Raw genomic sequence first — 17829 nt, 5'->3', positions numbered from 1 at the left:
AAGCAAATAGACGAGGATTTTATTTCATTAATACCGAAGACCAATAACGTTTTCCTAATAGAGGCAATTAATACCACCTTGACGAATAAACGCAATCACACCACATTATGCAGTCTTCTACAACTTAGATACATTTGATTTATCGGATTGTTTCGTGTAGAAAACTGTACCTTATTTTAAACTAAGCACTGTGAATTATTTTTTATTCCGAAGTGGGCACTGTTTTTCAACATGCCTTAAATTTCGACCAAGATAGCATAAAATGAGTTCCCCATATCAGGAGGAGACGGTGATCGTCACCATCTTGAAATGGGATACAATGAATTTCAATCATTGCTCAGTTGGATTCGGACATCGCCTCGTGAGGTTGGAAACGCAATTACAAACAAAATCAAGGTTCGCATTTAATTCGGATGGATTGTGTAATTCAAGTAATTCATCCACAGATGAAATCGTTTAGGTACCCTCTACTTCACCTTCGGTTAGAACTAAACGGCTAGCTTTGTTTATTGGAATTTCAGAATTTTGTTAACTACCCGCTATTTCGCTTTTCCGATGAAGCACTAATTGCGCCCATCTTTCTTAGGAGCTCGTCAACCACGCAATTCTAGATTTAAAAACAAAGCTTTTATTGATTAAAATGTTATTGTCCAAATAGGATTTACCAGACTGTCAAAGCACATTTACTGCTACGAATACATTAATGTTGTTATCTTTTCGTTTTTGCTTTTTTCTAGAAGTTGATGTCTTTTTAAGTCAATCGAGAATTGATCTGAAATTTTACTCAATCACTAACTTTTATGTTTTCCTTTTTCGCGAAAGGGATGGATTATAGATGACTTACAAATGGAATTTTTTGTCACATCCGTGAGCAATTGACCATATTCTGATCACATTGCCATAAATATAATTAGTAAAATGCCTCAAACTCTTCTGCAATAAAACTGAGGTTTCTGTATGGATACTTCAAAAAGCACTTGTTTAGCTGTGCTAGGAGAATCTGAAATGCTTGAATTATCACACATTTTTGTTTGCTTGTTTGTTCAAAAAGCTTTTTTGCCTGCCAAGGCCACATATTCACTTTTTTCAAAACTAAATTTACTCAAAAGCAAGTCGTGTTTATCTAGCAGCCCGAAAGTTGTTATTGGGGGTGTGTTCATAACGTCTTAGGAAATTTACGCTTATTTTGTACTTACGCGAAAATAACTTTGAGAATTGGGATTTCCTTATAAAGCAATAGAATCTGATGAAAAATTAGCAAACTTACTTTAAAAATATGTTTCGCGAATAGTGGTATCCTATCGATTCGAAATCGTGTTGCAATCCATTTCTGTAAAACGATAACTTACCTGATGTGTCAACGATCTTCCTAATAGAGGCAATTAATACCACCTTAACGAATAAACGCAAACACATCACATTATTCGGACAATAATTCGGATAGATTGTGCAACTCAAGTTACTCATCCACGTATGAAATCGTTTAGGTACCCCCTATTTCACCTTCGATTGGAACTAGTCGGCTAGCTAATGTTTGAAAATAAGTGCTAAACTTTTCGATTTTGTTGCAGTCCTTAAGAAACTGCCATCGAGCACATCCATATTGTAATAGGATGATCCATTGTGTGAAATCCCCTAAAAAACAGCAGAATTGGAAGAATTGTTTAATTAAAGATAACATATAGATTTTGGCACTGCCTGAAGGCGGAGCCAGCATACATTCAATTTGAGCCATATTTTTTTTTTGCTTATTCTGGAAAAGAATTTTGGGTGTTTCAGAAAGTATAATCGAAGAATTGAAATTAAATGATAGATTCTTACAGAAAATGTGTGCTTTTTTATTTTCTTCAACATTCATACCATTTGTGAATAAATTGCTTGAGAGGAAAACAGGTACATATTATATACTCATTTAATATGTGGGAATAATAATGAGAGTACAGCTAGATGTTGATATTTGCAAATATCATGGGAAGTTTCCCAAGGGGTGGGGGATTGAACAGTTAAACTGTTTCAAAACAGAACAAAGATCGTTTCGCTAAATAGTAGCTTATATCATTTTTTATATCATTTTCACATTTTAAAGCAAAGAAGAAACAAAATTATTTTTGATTGAGAAAACGGACAATCATTCGGACAATATTTATATAACGCATGCTTTTTCTATCCTTTTTTATGGGATAGAGGATGATTACCTAGCTGAATTACTACTGAGGTAGGTCGGTGAAGCATCCCCTCATTAGCTTACTTGAGGTCTAGAAAAATGTCAACACAAGGAGTAGTTTTCAGACCAGCTCCAACGAAAAGCTAATGAAATTAAAGTCCTACTTACATTCTTTTTTCAAACCCATCGTTTGTCATCTTCCGTCAATCGTTTGAACCTCTTTATATTATTAAAAAGTGTATCGATTTTCTTTCTTGATTTTAAAAATGATGCAAAACACGGCCAACAATATATTCTCTGTGTCGGCCGCGAGTTGGAAGAGCGAGAACGCGCGAAAAATTAGACGCGCGTGTCCCGTGCTGTTTGGACAACTAAGAAGTTGAGGCTGTGCTATCATATCGCATGGATGATGGGAGTGCCCTGGTCATTGCTTTTGTTTCCAGGACCCTAAACACAGCTGTAATGAAGTATTTACAGCTAGATAAAGAAGACTCAAGGAGTAAGTACGCAGCTGCTTTGTCTCCTATTATCTTTGCAAAAAGGAGTTCTTTTGTCTCTATTCTTCTCGTTCTTTGTGTCGAGGTGCGGATGTTGTTCATTTGCCCAATCAAATTGCAGCTTGTAAGAGCTGCGTACCGACTCAATAGACGTCACCTCACTCACAAAACTGACCATAAACCACTTTTTTAGCGAAAAAAAAAAGTGCCGAACACTGCATTACCAAGTGTACTTAGTTGGCCAGTGACCTTATGCGGTTATGGATATGACATCGTATACAAGTCAGGTAGTAGCCATGGTAATTCTGGCACATTAAGCCGGCTCTTCTACCCGTGCTTACCAAGGTGTCTGCAGAAGAAATCGTGTTTCTGCTGGACGAAGTCGATGCTTCGCCTGTTATCACAGCTGAGGTTCGTAACTGGACACATTAAGACCCGGTCCTGACAAATGGTAAGGAGTATTTGCTGCGAGCGCGGGTGGTCAACAAGCTTAAAGACACTGAAGTCCTGCAGTGTACAAACCAAGGTAAGAAGAGCGAAATGTTCAAGATGGCCGCATACTTAAGTGCGCGGGTGATCAATAAGCTTAAAAACACTGAATACCTTCAGTGTACAAATCAAGGAAAGAAGAGCTAAATTGTTCAAGATGGCTGCATACTACAAGGAGCTACAAGTGTTACCCCCATCTCCCCCCGCCCCTACCAGGTTCGGCAACGCGTACTGGAAGAGTCTCATGAAACACACATCCTGTAAAACGTCGCATGAAGGCGCCAGCGATGTCTGGTTGCCCTCTATCGACAAAGAGAGTCCATGGTGAAAAGCCAGATCAAGCAGAAAGCCCCTGCATCAGCCCCCTACCATCCCTGGGAGTGGCCGCACAAGCCCTGGGTGAGAATCCACATAGATTACTGTGGGCCTTTCATGTGAAAGATACTACCAAAGGGATTGAAACTCACATAATGGCAAGTATCACCACGGGCAGTACTATCGAGTTTTTAATCTTTATGAGACAAAATGATATACACAAAACCACTGCTTCTTATCATCCTGCTTCCGATGGTCTAACTAAGGCAAGCAGTTGATCGGAAGTTGTTAATTGAATGTGATTAGACATACAATGGAAACTTTTTGCTTCCGTTATCGGGTGACACCCCACACAACCACAGGGAAGTCAAAAGATGGAATGTTTAAGCGGCGCAAATCGAGCCCTCAATTTGATTTGCTACACCCCAAATTACAAAGGTGAATAAAAGAGCAACACAATGCTCTTTGCAATGTTGGACTTTTTAAGGTGGTGATCCTGGTCATTTCAGGAACTTTTGGTATGGTCCCAAGAGGTTGGCTTGAATAATCAAAATCATTACCAGCACAGAATCATGGGATGGAAGGGATCATGGGTAAAGAAGACCTTGGATGGAGGGCATAATGGATGGAGGGATAATGGATTAAGAAGACCTTGGATGGAGGGGATCATGGATCCTGAAATAAAAAATCATGACTGAGTTTACACAGTCAATACTATAGCAGATAGTGCATAACTTAAGGTATTTAAGCAAGGGGGAATGTTAGGCTATAGTGGTATGGGCCGGGGTGTGCTATGGGTGGCTGGTTGTACTTGGTAATAGACGAAGAAGTATGGTTGGTTGTCTGGTTGCTGGCTGGTAATAGACGAAGTAGTATAGCTGGTTGGCTGGTTGCTAGCAGGTAATAGATAAAGTAGTATGACTATAGATTTACAAAGAGTGGGATATTATAGACAACTTCATATTCCTTTTTGCACTAGTTACAAATCTATAATCAAACTAAAGGGCCCAAATCTATAATCAAACTAGAGAGCCCAAAATTACATACCCCATAACACCAAGGTTGAAAACTTTCAAACTATACCTGATCCTCAATTCCTAATCCTTTTTATACATTTTTACCCTTTCCCCTCTGTCATTACTACATATGAGTAGCTCTCTTGAACCATGCTCATGAATAAGTAAAAGCTAATCAGCCATGAATAGGGCCAAGCCATTGAACAAATCCATAGAACAATTTACAAGAAAAAAAAAACATCCTTTTATTTACCCCTAAGCTTACATACATTCTTTTTTTTAAAGATACAGAATAAATATTTAAAAGGGTACTGGCATCTAAAAAAAGTTAAGGGAAAACAAGGACAGATGCCAGAAAAATAGGTACAATAGGCAGTAAGTCAGGACATACACACACATTAAGACTATCTACATTTGCTGATGACAGTTCATGCCAGCAATGTGTTGTTACCTATGCAAATCAATGCACATGAGAATAATACAATCAGTTTACTGGTTCATTTGCAATAACAGTAAGTAACTTTTAGGACCTCTGGTCTTCAAGCATTAGAAATCAGAATGTGTAGTTCCAGAAAATATCCAAACCCCCCCATTGGGGGGATTGGAAATTATGAGGGGGGGGGGGGGGGCTCAAACGCCCAGGAATTTCCAGAGGGGGGGGGGGGTGGAGGATGAAATGCCCTTTTCCTTAACAGTTACTGTATTTAGTTTTTTTCCAGGGGGTTGGAAATTCCAGAGGGGTAGGGGGTCATACCTCCGACCCCCTCAATAGGGGGGTATGGATATTATCTGGAACTACACAATATGAATTTTTAATCTAATAATAAATCCTAAAGCTAATATAGCAGGGATGGCTGCAAAATTGGTATACGGCTGCTTCTTACTATGGGAAAATACGACAAAATAAGGTTGTATCTTCTCTATGTTCTTTTGTCTGTATATATGTATTTTTGAGAATTTGAATGGCTTATCATGTTAAATATATTGGATTCACACTAATGTAAAAGTCTTTAAATGGTACCAATAAACTAATCTGTCTGTCTGTCAATAATTTTGTTAATAATTTTTTTATTCATTCAGATTTTAGGGGAATTATCAACACCGAAAGAGAATAGGAAAGGAATGCGGGTTGATTGAATATAATTATACTAAACAATAAAAGAATATGAAAAAAACATTAATTTACATTTGCTTTCAGCCAGCCTACATGATGAATCTGGCTTAATTCCTTGCCCTTATTCACCTGAGGAAAAAAGATATCCTTGTCATTTCATATCTATACCTCAGCTATAAAGATATCCTTGCATTTCATAGCTATACCAGCTATATTATGTCATGTACCTAGTCAACCTTTTATCTAATAACAGCTTGGTATAAAAGAGACAAGTAAACAAAAACGAGTTAACTTAATTAATAGGTACCAAATAGATAGTAAACAGCCGGATAGATTTATCAATGGATTATGCCAAACAGTACATCATTTCTCCAATGCAACTGGGCATTTTTAGCCGCTAAACTCCTCCTTACCTTAGCAATATAAGGCTTTATTTGAAAAAGGAAGACTTTTGAGAAGTGTTTCACGATTCACACAGACATTCACACACATAGAAAGCCAATAAACTGCTTGCAACCAATCAGCGTTCGAAGATTCTATTTTTTAGCTAATCAAAATCACGGTGGAAGTGGGTGATAAATCAATGACAAGCGGCAAAATCAAAAGTTGTGTTCACAATGTGATGCTACGGTCATAAAACGTTTTGTTTTGGTGACAGCTTTCACATAAATATTAAAGCGAAAAACTTGACAAATATAAGAAAATATAACGGAAACTGCTGATTAATTAATTTATACGGTCTCTTACATTGAATTCAAATTATCGTGCGGAACAAACTTGTGTTTTCTTCTTGCTGATGAGGTATTCTCTTGTGAAATAATAATGTAATAACATTACCTTTCTGTTTTGAATTTGCTTCGTGACATCTTGATGAGAATAGTAATTCGCCCTATGACAGGTAATCCGGAATCCGGAATCCATGAAAACATGAGACTTGGAATCCGGAATCCATGAAAAAATGAGACTTGGAATCCGGAATCCATGCTACTGGAATCCGGAATCCACACACTAGGATCCGGAATCCAAGACTTAAGCTGGAATCCGGAATACAAGAATAAGTATAAAAATTATTTTAATATTTGGCTTCTTTTTCCAAAATTCATTTTGATTTATCTGTTTATATGTACGTGATTTTCATTTCAACCTTTTGGCGGTTGACGAAGAAGCCATTCCATGGTTATTATTTTATTAGCCAATGAGACGCGGGTAGGTTTGAACATGCGATCAATCACCTCCAAGTTCTCGCTTTCTAGCTTCACACAAGCAAGAACCAACAACAAAGGAGGGTAAGGGCAGATTTATTCTTTCGAATTCTTATTGATAATGACATTCAATTATTTAAATATTTATTGTATTGTAAAAAAAACACCCATAAGAAATCGCCTCGCCATATCTGTGAGAACAGGAAGTTCTGATCTCGACGAAGTAATCGGTCAAAAGAGTTTTTATTCAAAACAAGTGTAAGTTGGGTGTCTACAAAACGAAGACCTAAAACCTGTGACCCCAAAAGCTACGTATAACTCTTCGCTGAGAGAGGGATGCGTACCAGATCAGCTGAAGGAATCAATCATCCGCCCTATCCCTAAGTGTTCTCCACCCAAGAAACCACAGGATGACTTAAGGCCCATAACGTTAACATCTCAGCTCGCCAAGGTCCTTGAAGGATTCACCCTACAGTCTCTATTTAAGCAAGTAATTGATAAGTTGGACTCTAGGCAGTTTTCTTTGAAAGGAAAATCCACCACTCAAGCATTAATTTATTGTCTGCATACAATACTTGAGTCTTTAGACAGAGGCGAGAATTATATTCGTATATTTTTTGCCGATTTTTCGAAAGGTTATGACTTAGTAGACCACAATGTATTGGTGCAAGAGCTTGACCTTCTGGCCGTAGATGCCCATCTTAAGCAATGGGTGAGTGCATTTCTTACTGCTAGACCTCAAAGAGTCATGATCAATGGGGTTTTGTCTGAGTATGTACGCCCCCATGGGGGTATCCCTCAGGGCACTAAAATCGCGCCTCTCTTATTTGCCGTCTTAGTAAACAGATTAGTAGATAACTGGCCGTATAGGGTAAAATATGTTGATGATACCACTATTTATGAGGTTGTACCAAGATGCTCGCCTAGTTACCTTCCTTTTATCGCTAATGAAATCTGTGGGTTTGCAACACAACGCGGCATGCGATTAAATCCTAGCAAGTGTAGGGAGCTAGTAATTAATTTCCTAAAATATCAACCATCTCCCACATGTGCACTCAATTTAATGGGCTCAACTATCAAAAGGGTTACCTGCTACAAGTTTCTTGGAGTTGTCATTAGTCATGACCTGTCTTGGAATAATCATGTAGAACACGTGTTCAGTAAGGCAAATAAGCGCCTGTACGCGTTAAGACTTCTCAAAAAGGCTGGCTTATCAGTACATGATTTGTGTACTATTTATTGCGCGCTCATAAGGTCTGTACTCGAGTATGCGTCGCCGGTGTGGGCTGCTCTACCGGAATACCTATCTGAGCACCTGGAGTCTTTACAGAAAAGAGCTTTAAAAATCATTCTAAGGCACGAATATACGAGCTATAGTAGTGCCCTTGCCTCAACGTCTCTCCAATTTTTGTCTGAGAGAAGGGATGAAGCATGTCGGAAATTTATGGCAAGAGCTAAAACTGTTGAACCCTTAAAATCTGTGGTTAATAACATGACAACTGTCCAACATGGATATAATTTGAGATCAGGAAATGAGAAAATAATAGGACCGCAAGCTAATACTTGTAGGTTTAGAGATTTTGTGACTGTGCGCTATTGTTAGTTTCTGTGTGACGACCTCTCACTTGTTATTCAGCCATGATAGCTGCAATGGTGTAGAAATAAACATATATAAATAAAATAAATATATATATATAAAGACCCCAAAAATATTGCCTTGTTTCCCAAAATGGCTACACAGCGTTTTCATGTGGAATCAGTGATCTTTATGAGATAGTTAGCTAGTTCAATTTGTTTTCTTTTAATTGGGAAGGGAAAAGCACTACTTGTGCTTCCAGGTGGTCGTTTCTTAAAACGCTGATAAACTCAGAAACCCGGAAAGTCACACGGTATACTTTTCGGGTTTTTCTTAAAAAATTTTAATTGCCCGCCAAAGAGCTAACTCACGGGAAATCGCTTCATGTTCTAGTTGTGTCGAGTTGTAGAAAGCTTTCATCACAGAAAAAAACACATTCCACCGCCCGGTATAAAGTGGGCCAATCAAGGCTAACATCAATAAGGTTTCATCTCAGTCAAATGATTTGACATTTAGCTGTCACAGTGTATGTTTTGATACTCGTATAAGAAACAAAGCCATAGCAGGCAAAATCACAAGATAATCTAAAATCATGTTTGAAAAAATAAGATAAACATGTTGCCAAAAAAGGCAACAGAAGAAAATAAGATGAAAAAAGGATTTGATTTGAACAGGGAAGTGCACTTTCCTGATTTGAACAAGTGTTAAATTCTTTTATTGGGAATGAGCTTGTACTGTGATCACTGCTTTTTTGTTGGTTATCATGCAACTTGAAAAATAAGGCCATTGCCTATAGCTTTCACATACTTTTTGGTGGACTGATATTTGGTTGAGATTATAATCACGGGCGTACGCAGGTTATCGGCCTGCAGTCACTGGACTGCAAAAAAATTGGTGATCTTATTTGCATAACGAGGGAAAAATCAAATGTTTGCTTATTCATTTTTATGTACGTAGTTTAATATATATAATGAGGAAAAAATATAGAATTTTCTTAAGCATGGTAGTTCACAGATTATTTCCAACACATTGTTATGTCGTTCAGTGCCATGCGACGAGGATGACAGAGAATCAAGTAATATTCTAAAAATTCTGACGCATTGCTGCCAATTTCCAACACAAAAGTGGGCGCTATGAGCTTTTCACGGGGATGAGGGGCCACGCCCTTATCCAGTTTCTGAATGCTATAACTGCAACTTGTTAAAAATCGTGCATACGCCCCTGATAATCAAAAAGTTTTTTTTAGCAGAGGCATTTTTTCAGGTGTAGGGGAGGCATAGTATTATTTCACTGAATAGTGGGCTTATATTATGGTTGGAATTATTTCACAGTAATTGCTTATGAAACAGTAATAGTGGAGTGAAATATTACTTTTGTTTTTCTCTTATGCAACAGATGGGAAAGCACAAGAAAGAAAGAAAACACAGGAAATTCAAGAAGAGAGAGTATGAGGAATATGCTAAAAAATGGTAGGGTGAGCTCTGATGTGGTATGGTGAATTGATTTGGGTTACTTATAATTTTTTATGACAGGGAAAGAAAAAGAAAACAAGAAAGGAGTTGTCCTCTTTCGCCAATGTCTAGGTAAACAAGAGCGTATGTTGATTTGCTAGTATATTTTTATTGACAGTACTTTTAGGGAATATAGTCAACAAGACAATATAACTTTTTTTCAGGTTTGAATGTTGTAAAATCTTATGTTGAAAGATATCTAATATTATGGTATAAAGGCATAGCCAAAGCTCAGTGTGGCAGGGAGCATTTTTAGCTGAAAATGACCTAATGCTTTTTAACCTATTGACTCCTGGCCATTTTTGAGCTGAATTTAAAAAAAAACAGACTGAAAACAGATACCTCCCCCCTATTCTGAGTTTTATACAGCCCGTCAAAGTCAAACACAGCTGCACCTAGTCAGCGCTATCCAAGCTTTCCAACAGTGCTTTGCGGTCCCCACTTTTAATCCCTCGTTGTTGTGCTGAAGCCAGCACAAGTTGATGGTTGCTTGTATTTTTCAGCAAAAATACAGCTATGAGCATATTAGGAGAGTGTCTCAGGACATCATGAAGTCTTTTGGGGCATAATTGATTGCTTTGCTTATGGATATTTGCAAGCAAAGGTGGATTCATGATGATTTTTTCTTGTTTGGCTTTGCCTGGATGAGAAAATAATTTTCTAATGAATCACCACAGCTCTCCTAAGTGCTGTCTTTTCTGAAACCAAATTCATTCCAAAATTGTTTACACTGCTATTCTGGGTCTGTATGACCTGGAATTGATTTGTTTGGCTTCGGGGTGAAAAGACTTATAAAAAAACATCTGACTTTGGGGAGAGGATTGTTGACTGGCCCTCCCCTCGTGAATTTTCCCCTGGATCTCCCAGAATGCTTTGCAATACGTAAAGACATCTTCGTGGTTGTACAAGCCTTCAAGGAGTGGACATTGTGTTTTGAGGCCATGGAAATGTACCTGGAGGATCAGAATAAAGGTATCTATTTGTGTCTTGAGCTGTGTTTGCTTATCTCTCTCCCTTGTGTGGTATTTTGAGCTTTTTATTGAGAGGGGTACTTCTGCTTTTCTCTCCTTGTTCCATTTAAGATTTATCAAATAACCTGTGCTATTATTTGGCTTAAGAGCAGATGCCAACACCTTGGTTGGATGCATATCTGCAAGACCATTTATCCCTTAGACTGATGCCTGAGTATCTTCATCTTGTTGTGTTTATTTTGCATTTATGAATTTTTTGGGTTGTGAGTACTTCCCAAAGCCGGTACAGGCCGGTTGAGGGGTCAATGTGAATGTTGGTTTTTTTGGATATAGCAAAAAAAGGAGGCGAGTTCTGCGATCGCCCTCTTCAAGTTCTGATTCATCCATTCAGCCAAGGTATATACAGTTGTACTTTTTTCCGGGTTGAAGGGAGGGAGGCGGAAATCCCGCTAAAAAATATTTACATATGCTTGTTATGAAAATATTGTCTAATCCTAAGGGATAGCGAAGTGGGTGTGGCCAACAGAAATTTCCATAGCTTAGAGATGGCAAAACAAGGCGGAGATGCAGAAGTTTCAACCCTACTTTAGCCTTTAGCTTTCTTTGGATTTTTTGGCTGTTTTCCAGAATTAGTTGTACTTTGTTGCACCTATTCCATTGTATTTTCAATGCACAAATGATATTCACTTAGTGTATCAATCTACTCCGGGAAAGCGGACCTATGGAAAGGCTAAATATGAAAAGGTGTAGCTTTTTTGAGGTGTAGCTTTACACCCAAAAGGCTAGATAGGTGACTATTTTACAGCAAGTCACGACACCCAGATTTTTTTATTGCTTAACATTCTATCTATCAAATATGTTTTGTATTATTTGTTTCTTATCAGCCCAGAAAGGAAGGCAGAATCGCAATCACCATTTTCAACCCAGAACCAACAGGAAGAGCTGAGGTACATAACTAAATTAACATCTAACTGTAAAATCCTAAGGGATAGCGAAATGGGTGTGGCCAACAGAAATTTCCATAGCTTAGAGATGGCAAAACAAGGCGGAGATGCAGAAGTTTCAACCCTACTTTAGCCTTTAGCTTTCTTTGGATTTTTTGGCTGTTTTCCAGAATTAGTTGTACTTTGTTGCACCTATTCCATTGTATTTTCAATGCACAAATGATATTCACTTAGTGTATCAATCTACTCCGGGAAAGCGGACCTATGGAAAGGCTAAATATGAAAAGGTGTAGCTTTTTTGAGGTGTAGCTTTACACCCAAAAGGCTAGATAGGTGACTATTTTACAGCAAGTCACGACACCCAGATTTTTTTATTGCTTAACATTCTATCTATCAAATATGTTTTGTATTATTTGTTTCTTATCAGCCCAGAAAGGAAGGCAGAATCGCAATCACCATTTTCAACCCAGAACCAACAGGAAGAGCTGAGGTACATAACTAAATTAACATCTAACTGTAAAATCCTACCGTGAAAAATAATCAGGATTTTCCCATTATCAACAGCCTGCCAATTACTTCAGCATCACACCCCAGCCATCCTGAGCAGCGCCCAATAGATACCTTTCTCCGTAAAGGTAAATTGTTGAGCAATTGGCAGTTTATAACGCTTTGATCAATACAAATATATACATTTAATATCATATTAGCTGGTTTATTATTGGGTAGGATTTACATTATATGCTGGCAGGCACATTGAATAAGCAAACTCTGGTGGTTTTATCTATCGGAAGTACTGCAAATCCTACTAGTATCCCCAAAATTTTTAATGAATCAGGATGATTTGCAATATCAACTTAGTGTTACGTGTACTTTTTACACAGCGCCACCATCTTCTTCTTCAAAAGTGGAAACTTTAGAACCTTGATTCAAACCTCTTGCTCCCAAATACCGCTCAGAGCCAGGTAAAACTACTAAACTGTTGCTTTTACAAAAATATATATGTAGTAGATCAGCCCTAATGCGTATGAAAGGACGGGTTGACTGGGGTTTATGTTTGGAGCAGGATTATGAATGACATGAAGAGCAAGCATTCTTGACTATCTTTTTTCTATTTCAGGCTCAGTGTAAGGGTGTTCGTACGAGTCTTTTTTTATTTTCTAAAAACTCTTGAGGTTAGAATTTGTTGAATGGGCAGATGGGTGATGGTAATTTTTATTTTCCTTCATATAGCATTCACCGCTATTCAGCCAACAACGTTGAAAATAAAAGTTTTCAAGAACCCCCCTGATGCCAGTGGTCGCTATGCGCTGGAAAATAAGCGCCTTTGGCATGTCAATGCCTTAAATATTGGAGAACTCACTCTGGCAAAAACAACTAAGCAGTTTAAAGAGTACTTCAACACAAAAAATGAGCTGAAGTTGTCGTACTTTGACGGAGAAGAAGAAATGTTAATTTTGAAGAACAAAGATTTGATTGAAACATGTTCTTTCTTTCTACAATGCTTTCAGAAGTATGAAAACCATACCGAATTTCTGAAAATATCTGCTACCGAAACGATGGCGGATACGCTTAGTACAACCTCAGTAAAATTTGCAGTACAAAACAAAGCCTCTGTTCTCAGCATGTACAACGCCGCTACGAGATCGGCACCACAGCAAAAAACCAACACCAACGGGCCGACAGGCAAAACAGAATCGAGAGACTACAAGAAAATGCAGAAGATGAAGGTCAAGGTCAGCAATGAATTCAATTGCAAAGAAGATCAGGCAGATGTGATCAGCAAATCAGAAATCAAATGCACTGCCTGCAAGTGTGTAATAAAACTCGGAAAGCCTTTTAACATCCATAACTTTAGGAGACACACCAGACGCTGCAAAAAGATAGACGGGCAAGCTTCGAAGTCCATATCAAGCCTATTTATGGCAATGACTGCAATCGCCCAGCGCGTCTCTGACAAAGCGAAGGAAATGGTGGAATATGTCCTTAAACTTCGGAACAAAGGAGAATCATCGAATGATTCAATTGATGTCCTTTTAACCGTGTTAGATGGTGTGGCGGACAGGCCCTGTACTCTTGAGGCTGCTACAGACGACATCAAACGCCTTTGTCTGAAAGTTGTGGGTTCTTCCGCACATCCCCTCCTCGTCCACTTATCAGAGCTGTGTGAGGAAGGCAACATCAGTGAGCCAAATGATAGTGACGAGGAACGGAGCTCAACTAGTGAAGGCGACGATGAGGAAGAACATCAAGACAATTTTCCGTTATGACTAGAACCGCCGAAAAAAACGGATCTCTTACTTGACCTAGAGAAGATGGATGAGAAGATGGCTGCAGCAATGCTTGCTTTCTTAACATCATCTGGGATACTCCCAAAGAACCACGTGTTTTACGAACAGGTTCATTCCTTTTGTTCGCGTGCACTAGGCGTTGTAGAGGCCGATGCGTTCACGGAGCTTTATCCCGCATTAACACGATTCCAGCGTGCAATACAGTTCAATTGCAAGCCTGTCGCTTCTTACCTTCTTTGCGGTCGAGGAAACCACGGCCAAGGGCGACATGCGGCTCAGACACCTCAAGGCTTCGTTCAGACACATAATCTGAGCTTCTTACACCCAAGGACGGTGATAAGACATGCCCCGCCTCCACATCTTGAAGGGCGTGTTTATGGTGAAGACGTTCTATTTTGCATTGAAACATGTGCAGAGAAAGACGTTGTCGCCATCAAGAGCAACGAAGAGAATGGCTACCTGTATTGTATCTCCACAGATGAGATGGCAATTAAGCCAGCCTTAGAATATTCTCCATATCTGAAGTCGGTAGTCTGTCTGGTAGACCCCGACCGTCTTTCGTATGATGAAATTCTACGTATTATGACGTCAAGTGAAAGTGTCACCAGCTTCCTAAAGACGCGACAGTTTGTCACTCAAGCAAGAGAAGTAAGAGTGAGCTCTCTTGATGACAAAATTAACTTCCCAGTTGGAGTTTTTTACTGCGGGAGCAAGGGAGGTGCGGACACAATAGAACATATGTACCAAGACATATTTAGCGCTGTGAATAGATGTGCACGTTGTGTTCAAGACGATCTGGATTGTATTTGCCATTGAGACATTTGCTTTGAAAATAAATCGGTGTGCGCACAGTGCCTCCTGCTTGGACATAGCGAGTGGCATCCTCTTCGTCGTCCTTGTCTCAAGTGCCTAAAGGAAAAGGAAATCCCTTGTAAACGGCTTCTCCCCTTAGTTTGGTCAAAAGATTGTGACCCCAAACAGAAGTTCTTTATGAACAGAATGCTACAGGATAAAGCTTCATACCCTTACCAAGTTCCTTTCCCAGACCCACCTCATAATATCAAAAGCGTACGGTCAGCGGAATTTTGGTACTGGGTCGACATCAATGGCTATCTTGTGAATGTGCGACTTCATCTGCTTCTCCGAAGAGAGATGGAAGAAATGAAAAGAAATGTCTCAAAGAAGGCTGTCCGCAACAACGACGTTGAGACAGCCATTGAGATCCATAGACATGGAGTCCAGGCGTCCATCCCGGACAAACGGGTAACAACCACCTTAGTACCAGAGCTAGAATTCAAACAGTGGCGAAGAAATGGCAAAATTTTCAAGCATCCAGTTGGAGTGTGTTTTTCACCTTGCCATAGTAAGCTTTTCGTTAGCGATCGAAATCAGCATGCCGTTTATATGCTCGATATGCACTGTCCGGTAAACGTAACATTAATTGCAGGGGGCAATGGACCAGGTCACGCAAACGGACAAGGAAAGGGAGTGAAAATGAAAGATCCTGCTGATCTAGATATCGATGATAAAGTTATCTACGTTTGTGATCAGGAAATGGCCGAATAAGAGTTATAGACTGCACCTCCCTTTTTGTCATTCGTCTAGGCTTAATCTAGGTTCTGACACGTCTGAGAATGGAGATGAGGATAGAGATGGGGACGAGGAATGCGCAACTCGGCGTATTCGCCAGGTGACAGTAGAGGACCTTACTTTGACATCTGACTCAGAAGAATGTAATTTGAAGTCTCCATTTGGCATTTGCAGATCACACAAGGATCCTTTTACACTCTATGTATCGGACATTCGCGAGCAAATGTTATTCTCTATCACAAATATTAATTCTGATGCAAATGGGAACTATTCTGGATATCTGAATGCCATATTATCTTTTGGCCGGACAAGTATCCTAACGTCGATAGCGGTTACCAGGGATGACGATCACATTCTTGTTGGAGACTGCAAAGAGAACGCTCCTTGTGTCTACGTGTGCTATCTTGTACACAAAACAATCACGCGGACAGTATCAGGTGTTGTGGCTCCTACAGGAATAGCAGTGACCGAGGAAGGAACTGTGTTCGTCTCATCAAGTAAGATCAACACGCTGCTGACCATGACAGAGGTGGATCTTATAACCAGTGATAACACCCCAACAGCAATCTCTAGTTCAACGGATGCAGGCCATTGTGATGGTTTATATGCTCAGTGGAATGCTCCATCAGGGCTATGTAGCTACCGTAATACGATCTTTGCTTGCGACACTGGTAACAAGGCCGTTAGAATGGTTACATCGACTGGTGCCTCTCCAGCAGAATATGTAGATGTATGCCAATGTGTTCCGCCTGGATAAAAAGTGTGAGAAAGAGAATTTCCCCGGGAGGTTTGACGAACACAAAAGACAGATAAAACATCTGGTCGCGTTTTTATTAGATCATGAAGAAAAGGCAAAGGAGAGGACAGGGAAGCTGAGCACGAATAGCCCTGACATGACAATTCCACGTTGCACCCGACAGTCATTCCAAATCGCGCTTGACTCACTGACCAGCCTCGCAAACACCTTAACAGAGATCGGCGGAGCGAGTCCTGGAGGAGATTAGATTTGCGAGTCTGACAACTCTTTCTGTCGAGTGCTTCTTCAAAGCCATGCGTGCCGATCATGACATGCCAACTATGGTGGAGTATGCTTATAGACGAGCGCGCTGTGTGGAAGATGACATGCTCCGAGTTTACCAGAAGCATTTTACATACTTCACAGGGCCGAACTCGTTTTATCCGGAGAGGATTATCTCGGGCGATCCACCAAGTCTGATGCAGGCCATCCAAGAAAACGCAGACGAAAGAGGGGACTGGTGATGAGCTAGAAGACCGCAGACGTGCAGAGACCATGCGGGAATTTACACGGAAGTATGGGAGAGGAGTGCGACAAGCAAATGTCCGAGCTAAGACAAAAGAGCTGACAGGAACCCTTCCATACTCACTGAGTATGCTGCCTGACCGAATCGAAACGGGCTCAAACGACGTGCTAGACTTTGTAAGTGAAGCTCGATCAACGGTCACAGTAAATGACACCGGTGGAAGTACCAGGGTTCAGGTCTTGTACTACAAAGACGACGTCGTCGCCGATAGACACGATCGCCGATCGCCGAAGACGTTTTGGTCATCGATCCAACTGGACGATTCCAGAAGAACAGCGTAACTTTCAGATGGCTCGATCAGACTGATGACCATCTGAAATATACCTTACACGAGGTATGCAACGGCAATTCCCCTAGATGTCTGCTGGCAAAAGTAGAAAGCCTCACCATTGATGACCAGATCGTAACCATAACTCCCGAAGAAGACATCAGACTTTCGAGAATTGCGAACGGTGATGATCAGACGGTGGAGACACGGGAAGATGAGAACGAAGAAAGAAAGTGGCTGACAAATGGAGAGTCTTCTTCTACCCCCACAGAAGCAACAGAAGAGTCGTTTCCGGCGAGAGTGAAAGGGGTTAGTTTATCAGGACGCAAAACAACGCGTTTCATTTTACGATAGTCGACATCGTCGCCGTCAGACACGATTGCCGACGGAAAGAATCTCCATATCGTAGCGTAACTTTCAAATGGCTCGATCAGACTGATGACAATCTGAAATATACCTTCGACGAGGTATGCAACGGCAATTCCCCAGATCTCTGCTGGCAAAAGTAGAAAGCCTCACCATTGATGACCAGACCGCAACCATAACTCCCGAAGAAAACATA

Source organism: Nematostella vectensis, chromosome 11, assembly GCF_932526225.1.
Source record: "Nematostella vectensis chromosome 11, jaNemVect1.1, whole genome shotgun sequence".
NCBI lineage: Eukaryota > Metazoa > Cnidaria > Anthozoa > Actiniaria > Edwardsiidae > Nematostella > Nematostella vectensis.
This window is presented reverse-complemented; position numbering follows the sequence as displayed.